This window comes from Mobula birostris, chromosome 28 (assembly GCF_030028105.1).
Source record: "Mobula birostris isolate sMobBir1 chromosome 28, sMobBir1.hap1, whole genome shotgun sequence".
Classification (NCBI taxonomy): domain Eukaryota; kingdom Metazoa; phylum Chordata; class Chondrichthyes; order Myliobatiformes; family Myliobatidae; genus Mobula; species Mobula birostris.
The window spans coordinates 26,847,157-26,860,041 of NC_092397.1; the positions used below are offsets into that span (position 1 = coordinate 26,847,157).

General features: G+C 46.5%; 1 protein-coding gene and 2 non-coding genes across 3 annotated transcripts in view; 2 read left to right on the top strand and 1 right to left on the bottom strand.

Moving 5' to 3' along the window:
* LOC140189165 (uncharacterized) overlaps positions 1 to 12,885 on the bottom strand; it is a 315,492-nt gene that overhangs the window by 139,462 nt on the left and 163,145 nt on the right. The gene's annotated exons all lie outside the window — the stretch shown is intronic.
* Positions 6,231 to 6,302, top strand: trnaa-ugc (transfer RNA alanine (anticodon UGC)). Its single transcript has one exon. It is a non-coding gene; the product is annotated as a tRNA-Ala (tRNA).
* On the top strand, positions 10,309 to 10,390 carry trnas-aga (transfer RNA serine (anticodon AGA)). Its single transcript has one exon. It is a non-coding gene; the product is annotated as a tRNA-Ser (tRNA).

The following is a 12,885-nucleotide window of genomic DNA, read 5'->3' on the forward strand; positions in this document are numbered from 1 at the left end:
CCTGCGCACTGCTTCAGTGTCCTGGCGCCCCGTCATTGAGAGCCCACTGGGGGCTCCCTCAGCACACGTAGATCAGTGTGACAGGAATAAGGCCCGGCTCCGCCTTCTCCAGGACAGCTGGGAAACGGCAAACACCTTTGTCCCAGCTGCTAAGGCCCACGTGGGGATCTTTGTGTTTGTCATCGCGATATGATGAAAACTTATCCCCCTATAATATAGTTTTTCTCCGACCAAATGCCCCATGGATTTCAGCGTGAAAGGTCACCGAGCAAAACATTGGCTCTGTTTCTCCTTTCACAGATGCTGAGTATTTCCAGCAGTTTCTGCTTTTAGTTCAGGATCATTTCTCTTTGCCTGACACTGAATCACTGCTACTCCTGTCACATGTGAACATAGTAATTGTGGCAGAGTTGTTAAGGCGATAGATAACAAATCGATTATGTTGTCTCTGCATAGTTTTGAATCCTGACAAATTACCTGCCTCTTCATTTTTTGTTTTATATTCTTCGTGACTCCCTGATCCGTCTCACGGACACGGATTGTGAAAGAACCAGTGGAAACACCTATATCTGGTCACCGTATCTAAACCCAGGAAGAGCCGATTTATTCCAGTTTCTTTCAGGATGTCTCTGTGGCACAATCGATCAGAGCCTTGCGCGTTACCGGAACATCAGTGGTCGAGGGCACTCATAGTCTCTGGAAATACTGCAGCTTTTGTTGTCTGTTGTGTGTTTTATTCATTAAAAGTGATAACCGCATATATAAAATAGAATACTACCTTTCTTTGCATGCAGTTTGCCATGAAATGAATGGACAGAACATGGAATATGAAACCAATACAAACTCTCATTTGGCATCAAGTATATCTAACGCTTGTCTTGCAACCATTACACGTTGCGGCGGTTCCTTCGGACACCAGCTCCTCTCTGCCCTCTGGTGGCAGGTGGATGTAACACAGACCCCTTCCCCGCATCACCGCCCCCCCCATGCCCTCTGTGGCAAGTAGCTGATTTATTGACCTCTCTAGCTCTCTTTGTGTCACTTTCCGACCAAGGTGTCTGGATGTTTCGTTCACGTCATCGTGCAAGATAAATAAACCCACAACCTGACATCCTCACGACATAGTTGACGGCATTCCCGACTGCAGGGAACAATGTTTATTCGTGTAGTTGATGATCATTCCGTTTCAGTCTGCAAGAATGTGACAAGTGATTTCCTATTTAAATATTTTCTCTTTAATTTGGCTTGGATGCGAATTTCCAAAAATGTTCTGTTTCTATTCAGGACTAATATGCAATCTTGCGTTTGGTGAAATATTTACTTCTTCCGCCTTTACATCGGCCTCTTAAACTGATACACTGACTTTATATTTTTTTTTGAAAAAAATACTATTGTTTCCCTTTGCCTTAAACTCCTTAAATTTCACAGGTCAGTGATGCGGGACCGTCAGACAGTCACGTCTCCTTTTCTCCCTGACGCAGCTCCCCACAATGTGAATAAATCGCGGACAGATCAGACATATCTTCATATACAAAAAGGATCAATCAAACCCCCCCATGTCCACATAGTTGTTTGTGAAGTTTGAAATCTGGGCGGAAAATCCCAGATGAAGAAATTTCCCGCACTATCGTTGACCTTTCATTGCCGTCGTAAAGGCGCCACGATAAACCTGTAACACGTGGGATAGTTAAGAATGGTTCCTTGCTGCATATCAGTCCTCGGTAGGGAAATTCTAAAAACACCCCCACTTTTAAGGAAGGGACGAAAGCTCGGCCGTGGTGTTCTGAACGTTACAGCAACAACTACAATTCTCATTGAAACCTACTAAATGTGGAAGAACCAAGATTATGTGGACGTGGAGAGGATAATTCCTATGGTGGGGGTGTCCAGAACTAGAGGGAACATCCTCAAAATTGAGGGGCGACCTTTTAGACTGAGGTGAGGAGGATTTTGTTTTAGCCAGAGAGTAACAAATCTGTGGAATGCTCAGCCGCAGATTGCGGTGGAGGCAAGTGTATAGGGTTGAGTGGGATCCGAGATCAGCCGGGATGGAATGGCGGAGCAGACTCGATGAGCTGAATGACCGATTTCTGCTCCTATGTCTTATGGTCTTATGGTCTAACTAAATCCCGATGAAGGGATGGTTTGAGGTCTGTGATTGCGATGCAGAAACCTAGTCAACGTCTAAACCCGCGAGTTCCGTTCACAGGGAGACGAGGTGAACTTGGAAATCCAACATTCATTCAATGATCAGGACAGGATTAGAACGTTAATGGGACCTCGGGATTGATCGTAGTGATTCCCGAGTGTGGCTCAAAATGTTGTTATTGATAAGAAGCCCCACAAGAGGGATGAATTGTCCATGTTAACAATTAAATAAGAGAAACCACATTCCCCGGCAAATATCGGGAACGAGGTGCAAGATGGGGTAAAACATAAACGACACCGAGAGAATAACAGGGTGGTCCAGAATGTAAGGAAGAAAGAACCGAAAGTGGAGACAGAATTAACGACAGAAAGTGAAGTAAGTGGGTAGGAATAAGGGGGAAATGGAATTGATGCAACATGGACAGACACAGAGGGAGACCCAGACATAGAGAGACACAGACACAGAACCAGACATGTACAGATACAGACAAGACCTAAACATATAGAGGCACAGACACAGACATAGACAGACACAGACACAGACCCAGACATAGACAGACACAGACACAGACCCAGACATGTACAGATACAGACAAGACCTAAACATATAGAGGCACAGACACAGACATAAACAGAAACAGACACAGACAGAGATGCAGACATTGTACAGACACAGACATACAGACACAAACCCAGACATGTACAGACATAGACAAGACAAAGGTATATACAGGCACCGAAACAAACATAGACAGACAGAGACACAGACTGAAATGTAGATCCAGACATATACAGTTACGCAAAAACACACACCTATACCAACACACACAAACGCAAACACACACAGAATGATACGCGCGCATACACAAACAAACGCAAGAGGTTGCACATCATTCATGGGAGAGCAATGCTGTTTTTTTTCCATAGCAGAGTGGCGCAGCGGAAGCGTGCTGGGCCCATAACCCAGAGGTCGATGGATCGAAACCATCCTCTGCTATCTCAACTGCTGCCAACAACAATTTTCTGTCAGTGCGCTTTAAAACACGAGGCCATCCCATTATTGGTAGATGCAAGGAAATCCATTGGCTTTCGGCTGGACTGTACTTTTATACGTTATCCTTTTTATTTTTTGCGGAGGTTTCTGTTTGGTTGGAAATATTAACCGATTGTGCATTGAGGTATCAGAATGTCATCTATTCTCTGCAGAATAAGTCCGTGTCTTGTATAAAAAGAGAAAAATGCTGGAAACACGCAGTGGGTAGGCAACATTTGCAGAAAGAAGAGATTTGATGTTGCCGGTGGATGCCCGTTCGGCCCAACTGGAAAAGAAAGAAAATGAACAGCAACACAAACAAAATGCTGGAGGAACTCAGCAGGCCAGGTGACATCTATGGAAAAGAGTACACTCAACGTTTCCGCCCGAGACCCTTCATCAGGACTGGAGAAAAAGATGAGAAGACCTTGCAGAGGAGCTTCTCTCTCTCCCCCCCCCTCTCTCTCTTTCTCTCTCTCTCTCTCTCTCTCTCTCTCTCTCTCTCTCTCTCTCCACCCCCCACCCCCACCTCTCTCTTTCCAACCGTTCCCTGAATCGATTACTCAGACAATAAATCCTGTTGGGGAATGCTCTTCATCCCAATGCACAATCAGGCACAAATGGGAACGTATCCTGTGGCCAGTGCTCGACAAAGAAGTAGCTGATTCGGACAGGATTCCCGAGACCTCTCTGGTCGCAGAGGAAGAAATGTATTATGTCTGAAAAGCTCCGGTTTCGCAGTCGCCGAACAAATATCAGTTAGACCCCTTGAGATCTCGTGTGTTCGGACATCTGAATAAGAGATTTACTTTCGCGCTGGTTTCTCATCACTGGTTAGTATACTCGCTCGTCACGGAAAATGAGGGTTTCATTTCCCCGACGAGGGATTAATTTTGCTGTTTCCATATTAAATGCCATTTCAAACCGAATTTTCAAATTAAAACAAAAAGTGTTAAGGAGGTTAAGTCGGAGTTTGATGTTGAAATGATCGGTTCATCGGGGATGTGGAACAGTCCGGTCTGCAGTGACCCCGGGAAGGGAGAATCTCGCGATCGGTGTTCAGCTTCTTCAGATATCCCCTCAGCGACTCTGTATCTCAGCGCCATTCAGTGTAACCCTCAGTGACAGAGTCCCATGTTCGCTAAAATATTTCCATCATCCACCTCTGCTATACTTTAAACTTTAAGCAAAGGCCGGTCATACGCTCGATTTAAGGAGTACGGTTCAACGAGTTAGAAAGGAGGAGGAGAATGAAACCGACGCCTTCGCCCAGCTCAGGCCACCCGCCAGAGACTGAGTGAGATTCTCTCTTCCAACTCCGCGCCCAGAGCTCAGGGTGAAAGGTCATCGACCTGAAACGTGAACTCCGTTTCTCCCTCTACAGACGCTGCCTGAGCTGTGGAATATTTCCGGCAGTTTCAGATGTTACTTCAGTAATTGTCCTGTTTTCTCCGACCCCAGGATCGATACACTCCCCATACGTTCCGGAACACAGCGACCACTTTCCATGTAAAATGCCCTCCTGCCTGGCCAGCCCATTTGTGAGGAGTGTGTAGTTGTGGCCGAGTCGTTTGCAGATGCGATATGAATTTATAGACAATAGACAATAGGTACAGAGTAGACCATTTGGCCCTTTGAGCCTGCACTGCCATTCTGAGATCATGGCCGATCATCTATTATGAATACCCGGTTCCTGCCTTGTCCCCATAACCCTTGATTCCCCTATCCATAAGATACCTATCTAGCTCCTTCTTGAAAGCATCCAGAGAATTGGCCTCCACTGCCTTCTGAGGCAGCGCGTTCCACATCTCCACAACTCTCTGGGAGAAGAAGTTCCTCCTCAACTCTGTCCTAAATGACCTACCCCTTAATCTTAAACCATGCCCTCTGGTACTGAACTCTCCCAGCATCTGGAACATATTTCCTGCCTCTATCTTGTCCAATCCCTTAATAATCTTATATGTCTCAATCAGATCCCCCCTCAATAGCCTTAATTCCAGCGTGTACAAGCCCAGTCTCTCTAACCTCTCTGCGTAAGACAGTCCGGACATCCCAGGAATTCTCCGCAAAGCTTCTAAGTCGGACAAATATTTGTTCCTGACGTTTTCTTTTTATGGTGTTCGCGACTCTCTGATGGAAATCATTCATTAACGTAGATTGTGAAAATCCGTGTCCTAGCATCGACTACTAGTCAACACCGTCCAACGAAGAAATGGATCATTTAATCCTTTTTCACTCCCTGTCTTGGTGGCGCAATCGGTGAGCCCGTTCGGCTGTTAACCGCAAGGTGCTGGTTCGAGCCCAGCCAGGGTGTCTGGTGATCCAGCAGCTTTTTCGGTGCATTTCATTGTCTGCTGGGATAGTGGGTGGGGGTGGAATGGGGGGATGTTCCCTTTCTGCTGCCGTACAGAGTTCAGTGGGGATTTAAATTGTTTTATTTTTCTCAGAAACAATATGTGACAAAAGGCTTCTGTTTTATACTTTTCATAGACATCAAACTCTTACTATCTCCTCTTTTAGTTAGTCCTGACGCAGGGTCTCGGCTCGAAACGTCGACTGTACGTCTTCCTAGAGATGCTGCCTGACCTGTTGCGTTCACCAGCATTTTTTATGTGAGTTGCTTTCATAGACATCATATCATGACACAGAGCATTGTCTGAGAACAAGGTTCATCATTAATTAAATGCAGAATAAAGTGAAACAGCCACAGAGAAATCACAGTGCGGGAAAATAATAAGGTGGCGCGTCATAACGAGGGAGATTGTGAGGCGTCCATCTTTTTTTCACGAGGAGACCATTCAAACTATGCTTCAGAACGTGGCACATGCTTTATTTTCCGTGATCATTCTGCTGGAGTCTACTTGGTTTCATTCCACAAAATTTACCATGGTGTTTGGGAAGAGAACTGAACAAGGATCAAATATGATCGCACTGGATGGTGGAGCAGACTCGGGGCCGAATGACTGTGGCCATCAGCCATTATCCGTGTTGCACTGCTCAGTTGTGATATGCAGGAAGGTTTGGACCTGAACACTTCTGTATTTCAATTGGGGATGTAGCTCAGTGGAAGAGCGCATGCTTTGCATGTATGAGGTCCCGGGTTCGATCCCCGGCATCTCCACGCCAGTGAGCTGGAATTTTGGACAATCATCAGGTTTGCAGTCGGCACAATGATCGTACAGCGGTACCGCGGCACACATAAACCTTGACGTTGAGTCTCACCGCGGACAAGACTAAAGAGATGATTCATTTGGAAGGTGCAGACTGACCGCTCATTACCGCAAATAAACGGCTCCTCGAGAGAGACAGAGCGGACCACCAAACCCGCCGCCTGAACGCCACAGAGAACAGCAAGAAAGCGCACCGGCGTGTCCACTTCCTGAGGAGACTGAAGCCAGTGAGACTTCCCCAAACTCCATTCTAAAATGTTTTTATTTCACAGGAGCATCATTGAAAGACTTCTAACCACTTGCTAAACGGTCTAGTACGAGAATCGTAAGGAACCCGACGGCAAGTCCCGCAGAGGAGAGAGAGAACTGCTGATAGCAATTCACTTTCACGTTGAGACCCAGACATTTGCTGTTTATTCAAAACTGATGGAATTCTGGCCTTCATTCAGAGAAGCTTTGAGGAAAGAGAAGCAGAATAAACGGTGTAAAGACAGTCAGGTAGAAGGGCTGAAATGTATGTACCTCAATGCAAGAAGCATCAGGAACAAAGGTGATGAACTGAGAGCTTGGATACATACATGGAATTATGATGTAGTGGCCATTACAGAGACTTGGCTGGCACCAGGGCAGGAATGGATTCTCAATATTCCTGGATTTCTGTGCTTTAAAATTGATAGAGAGGGCGGAAAAAGGGGAGGAGGGGTGGCATTACTGGTCAGGGATGCTATTACAGCTACAGAAAGGGTGGGTAATGTAGCAGGATCCTCTTTTGAGTCAATATGGGTGGAAGTCAGGAACAGGAAGGGAACAGTTACTCTATTGGAGGTATTCTATAGGCCCCCTGGTAGCAGCAGAGATACAGAGGAGCAGATTGGGAGGCAGATTTTGGAAAGGTGCAAAAATAACAGGGTTGTTATCATGGGTGACTTTAACTTCCCTAATATTGATTTGCACCTGATTAGTTCCAAGGGTTTAAATGGGGCAGAGTTTGTTAAGTGTGCCCAGGACGGATTCCTGTCACAGTATGTGGACAGGCCGACCAGGGGGAATGCCATACTAGATCTAGTACTAGGTAATGAACCGGGTCAGGTCACAGATCTCTCATTGGGTGAGCATCTGGGGTTCAGTGACCACCGCTCCCTGGCCTTTAGCATTATCATGGAAAAGGATAGAATCAGAGATGACCGGAAAATTTTTAATTCGGGAAAGACAAATTATGAGGTTATAAGGCTAGAACTTGCGGGTGTGAAATGGGATGATGTTTTTGCAGGGAAATGTACTATGGACATGTGGTCGATGTTTAGAGATCTCTTGCGGGATGTTAGGGATAAATTTGTCCCGGTGAGGAAGCTAAAGAATGGTAGGGTGAAGGAATCATGGGTGGCAAGTGGGATGGAAAATCTAGTCAGGTGGAAGAAGGCAGCATACATGAGATTTAGGAAGCAAGGATCAGATGGGTCTATTGAGGAATATAGGGAAGCAAGAAAGGAGCTTAAGAAGGGGCTGAGAAGAGCAAGAAGGGGGCGTGAGAAGGCCTTGGTGAGTAGGGTAAAGGAAAACCCCAAGGCATTCTTCAATTATGTGAAGAAAAAATGGATGACAGGAGTGAAGGTAGGACTGATTAGAGATAAAGGTGGGAAGATGTGCCGGGAGGCTGTGGAAGTGAACGAGGTCCTCAATGAATACTTCTCTACCGTATTCACCAATGAGAGGGAACTTGATGATGGTGAGGACAATATCAGTGAGTTTGATGTTCTGGAGCATGTTAATATTAAGGGGGAGGAGGTGTTGGAGTTGTTAAAATACATTAGGACAGGTAAGTCCCCGGGGCCTGACGGAACATTCCCCAGGCTGCTCCACAAGGCGAGAGAAGAGATTGCTGAGCCTCTGGCTAGGATCTTTATGTCCTGGTTGTCCACGGGAATGGTACCGGAGTATTGGAGGGGGGCAAATGGTGTCCCCTTGTTCAAAAAAGGTAGTAGGGATAGTCCGGGTAATTATAGACCAATGAGCCTTACGTCTGTGGTGGGAAAGCTGTTGGAAAAGATTCTTAGAGATAGGATCTATAGGCATTTAGAGAATCATGGTCTGATCAGGGACAGTCAGCATGGCTTTGTGAAGGGCAGATCCTGTCTAACAATCCTGATAGAGTTCTTTGAGGAGGTGACCAGGCATATAGATGAGGGTAGTGCAGTGGATGTGATCTATATGGATTTTAGTAAGGCATTTGACAAGGTTCCACACAGTAGGCTTATTCAGAAAGTCAGAAGGCATGGGATCCAGGGACGTTTGGCCAGGTGGATTCAGAATTGGCTTGCCTGCAGAAGGCAGAGGGTCGTGGTTGAGGGAGTACATTCATATTGGAGGATTGTGACTAGTGGCGTCCCACAGCGATCTGTTTTGGGACCTCTACTTTTCGTGATTTTTATTAACGAGCTGGATGTGGGGGTAGAAGTGTGGGTTGGCAAGTTTGCAGACGACACAAATTTTGGTAGTTTTGTAGATAGTGCAGAGGATTGTCAAAGATTGCAGAGAGGCATTAATAGGATGCAGGAATGGGCTGAGAAATGGCAGATGGAGTTCAACCCGGAGAAAGTGAGGTGGTACATTTTGGAAGGACAAACTCCAAGGCAGAGTACAAAGTAAATGGCAGGATACTTGGTAGTGTGGAGGAGCAGAGGGATCTCGGGGTGCATGTCCACAGATCCCTGAAAGTAGCCTCACAGGTGGATAGGGTAGTTAAGAAAGCCTATGGGGTGTTAGCTTTCATAAGTCGAAGGATAGAGTTTAAGAGTCGCGATGTAATGATGCGACTCTATAAAACTCTGGTTAGGCCAAACTCTGGTCACTTCACTATAGGAAGGATGTGGAAACATTGGAAAGGGTACAGAGGAGATTTACCAGGATGCTGCCTGGTTGAGAAAGTATGCATTATGATCAGAGATGAAGGGAGCTAGGGCTTTACTCTTTGGAGAGAACGAGGATGAGAGGAGACATGATAGGGGTGTACAAGATAATAAGAGGAATAGATAGAGTGGATAGCCAACGCCTTTTCCCCAGGGCATCACTGCTCAATACAAGAGGACATGACTTTAAGGTAAGGGGTGGGAAGTTCAAGAGGCAAATTAGAGGAATGTTTTTTACTCAGAGAGCGTTTGGTGCGTGGAATGCACTGCCTGAGTCAGTGGTGGAGGGAGATACACTAGTGAAGTTTAAGGGCCTACTGGACAGGTATATGGAGGAATTTAAGGTGGGGGGTTATATGGGAGGCAGGGTTTGAGGGTCGATACAACATTGTGGGCCGAAGGGCCTGTACTGTACTGTACTATTCTATGTTCTATGTTCTATTCGATCATATGGACGGATTGGGAGGTGATACAGACTCGGGAATGGACAACATTAATCCCGGAGTGTGGGTGTGTTCTCCGGTTCGCCTCAGACTGCGGTCGCTGCTGGTAACGTCGAGACTGACCGACGTAGCATCCACAAAATGCAGCAGGAACTCAACGGGCATCTGCGCACGAAATATGGACTGTTTCCTCCTCCCCAGAGATGCTGTCAGACCTGGTGACTTGCCCCGGCATCTGCAGAATCTCCTGTATTTATAACCTAAATAACAGTCAGCAGACATCCGTGGCTGCAATTCGAAAGCTTATATAAAAAAAAAACAACTCACATTGGGGTCTTCTGACCCAAGCAACTTCTTAACCACCTCCCCCCCCCCACTCCCCACGAGGATTCTACATCTCCCGATCCTGCTCCGCTCTGACTGAGATTCCATCCATCCAATTCAGTGACTGATTTCCTGGTGAAAGGTCATTGAGCTGAACGTGATTTCGGTTTCTCTCTTCACAGACGCTAACAGATCTGTTGAATATTTCCAGCAATCCCCGCTTTTAGTTGAGAATCAACCCTGTTTATCTGACTCCGGGAATTGAATCCATCTGTGAAGAACTTGTAGTCGTGGCCGAGTGGTTAAGGCGATGGACTAGAAATCCATTGGGGTTTCCCCGCGCAGGTTCAAATCCTGCCGACGACGTCTTTATATCTGTTTTGACTCCCTGATCCCTCCCAGGGATACAGATTGTAAAAAGCCAGTCGAAACACCGAACTTTGTTCGCCGCCTCCAAAACCAGGAAGTGCCCATGTGCTCTGCTTTTATTCAGGTGGCCTCTGCGATACAATCAGTCAGCCGCTGTTCGTCTCTTATCCGAAATGTTGGTGGTTCCAGCTTATCCAGGGACGCTGGTGATCCAGTGGCCTTTTGTGTCCGTTTTGTGTGCTCCGTGCTGTTCCTAATACATTCATTTTTAAAAAATCCACATATAGAAAACAGAACACTACCACGACCTGTCTTGCTTACATTCATGTTGGCATAGAATTAAAATATTTTACACGGACGATCACACCAACAGAAACTCTTACAGGGCACCAATGTATTTCATGTTTAAATTTATGTTATCGCCACTTGAACCAGAGGGATCAATTCACTGAACTTCACTCACACCAACACAGACTGTTTCCACAACTCACTTTCAAACTCGACATTTCATTCTAGCGATATTTTTGCTTTGTTGTTGTTATTATTATTTTCTCAGCTCAAGCTAGCCTGAAGTACGGGGGTGCTGAAGCACACTCATTCCTCAATAGCTCCGGACTTCGGACCATTCTAGTGGTGTATAGTATAGTGGTTTTCAGCAGATTTACAGAAATATTGCTTTAGTGGACTAAATATTTAATGCTGTTGTCTAGTGACTTTGAGGAAATAGTTGTTGATATTACCATTGGGACAATGTATACCCTGTTCATGCTCGATAGGCAACAACGAACACCACTGTTTCTGGGAAGAGGTCTCCAACTCTGAGCCAAGCGTTCCACGTTTCCTTCTTCACATCTTGTCTGCTCAGATCATGGGGATGTTTTCCATGGAGGGTTGTTGTTCCATTGGTTAGCTTTATATTATTATTATTTTCCGTGTTTGTATTTTCACATTCTGTTATGTTTTCTACATTGATTGTCCGTTTTGTGTGACTCTTTCATTGATTATATTCTGTTTCTTTGCACTCAAGAAAATGCATCTAATGTTAGCATTTCTGTGCTTTGATAATGAATTTACTTTGAACTCTGAAGTGTTCTGCGCTGCTACACAGGACCCAGACCCTCGGTGCCCTCTAGTGGCCGGTGGCTGGTACTGCCTCACGGATCTCACTGCAACTCTCCGGGTCGTTTTGTGAACCCAGGAGCAGGGACGTTTCGCTTCTTGTTCATATCAACGCGCAAGTTAAATAAAGCAGCGACTTACTGCTCCACTGCGAAGTTCACGAGTCGGTCACATTTGTACAAAGGAAAACAAATTTAATGTTTCAGGCGGTGACCCATTCGTCACCACTGGGAAAGAGAGAACTCTTTCTCTCAGTGAGGGAGGAAGTGTAAGGGCATGTGTAGCACTTGTTCCGATTACAAGTATAAGTGCCAGGAGGGAGATCGGTGGGTAGGGACTGGGGGAAGGGTGGTGACGAATAGACAATGGAGTCGCGTAGGGATTGATCCCTGCGGAAAGCAGAGAGAGGAGGAGGGAAAGATGTGCTTAGTGATGGGATCCGTTGGAGGTGGCGGAAGTTACAGAGAATTATATGTTGGGCCCGGAGGCTGGTGGGGTGGTAGGTGAGGACAAGAGGAACCCTATTCCTAGTGGGGTGGCGGGAGGATGAAGTGAGAGCAGATGTGCGTGAAATGTGTTCAATGCGTTTGAGAGCAGAGTTGATGGTGGAGGAAGGGAAGTCCTTTCTATAAAAAAGGAGGACATCTCCTTCGTCTTGGAATGAAAAGCCTCATCCTTAGAGCAGATGCAGCGGAGACGGCGGAATTGCGAGAAGGGGATGGCATTTTTGCAAGAGACGAGGTGAGAAGAGGAATAGTCCAGATAGCTGTGAAAGTCTGTAGGCTTATAGCACACACAGTAGATAAGCTGTCTCCAGAGATATAGAAAACAAGATCTAGAAAGGGGAGGGAGGTGTCGGAAATGGACAAGGTAAACTTGAGGGCAGGGTGAAAGTTGGAGGTAAAGGTAATGAAGTCAATGAGCTCAGCATGCGTGCAGGAAACAGCGCCAATGCAGTCGTCGATGTAGCGAAGGAAAACAGTGTCGAGGTATGCAGAAATGAGTTCGGTGAGGTAGGAGCAGGCTGAGACAATGGGTCTACCTGGACGGGCAGGTTTGTGGATCGTGGGTAGGAGGTAGGAACAGGATGTGCGTGGTGTGGGAAATATAAGGTTGGTAGCAGTGGATGGGAGATCTTCCCGCCTCTGATCCGAACTCTCAAGATTACAGCCTTAAACTGCAGGCCAGGTCCTCAGGTGCTGCTATTGTGACTCCCGCCTCCCCTTTCCCCACCACCCCTCTGCAACCCCGTCTCCCTCACATCCCATCAGCTACTCCTGGGTCCTCGGCGGCTCCTTCTTCCTCTCACCCCAACTCTCCCCTCTCCACTTACACCACCAGCCTCCTCCCCCCTCCCCCCTCTGGTCCCACTT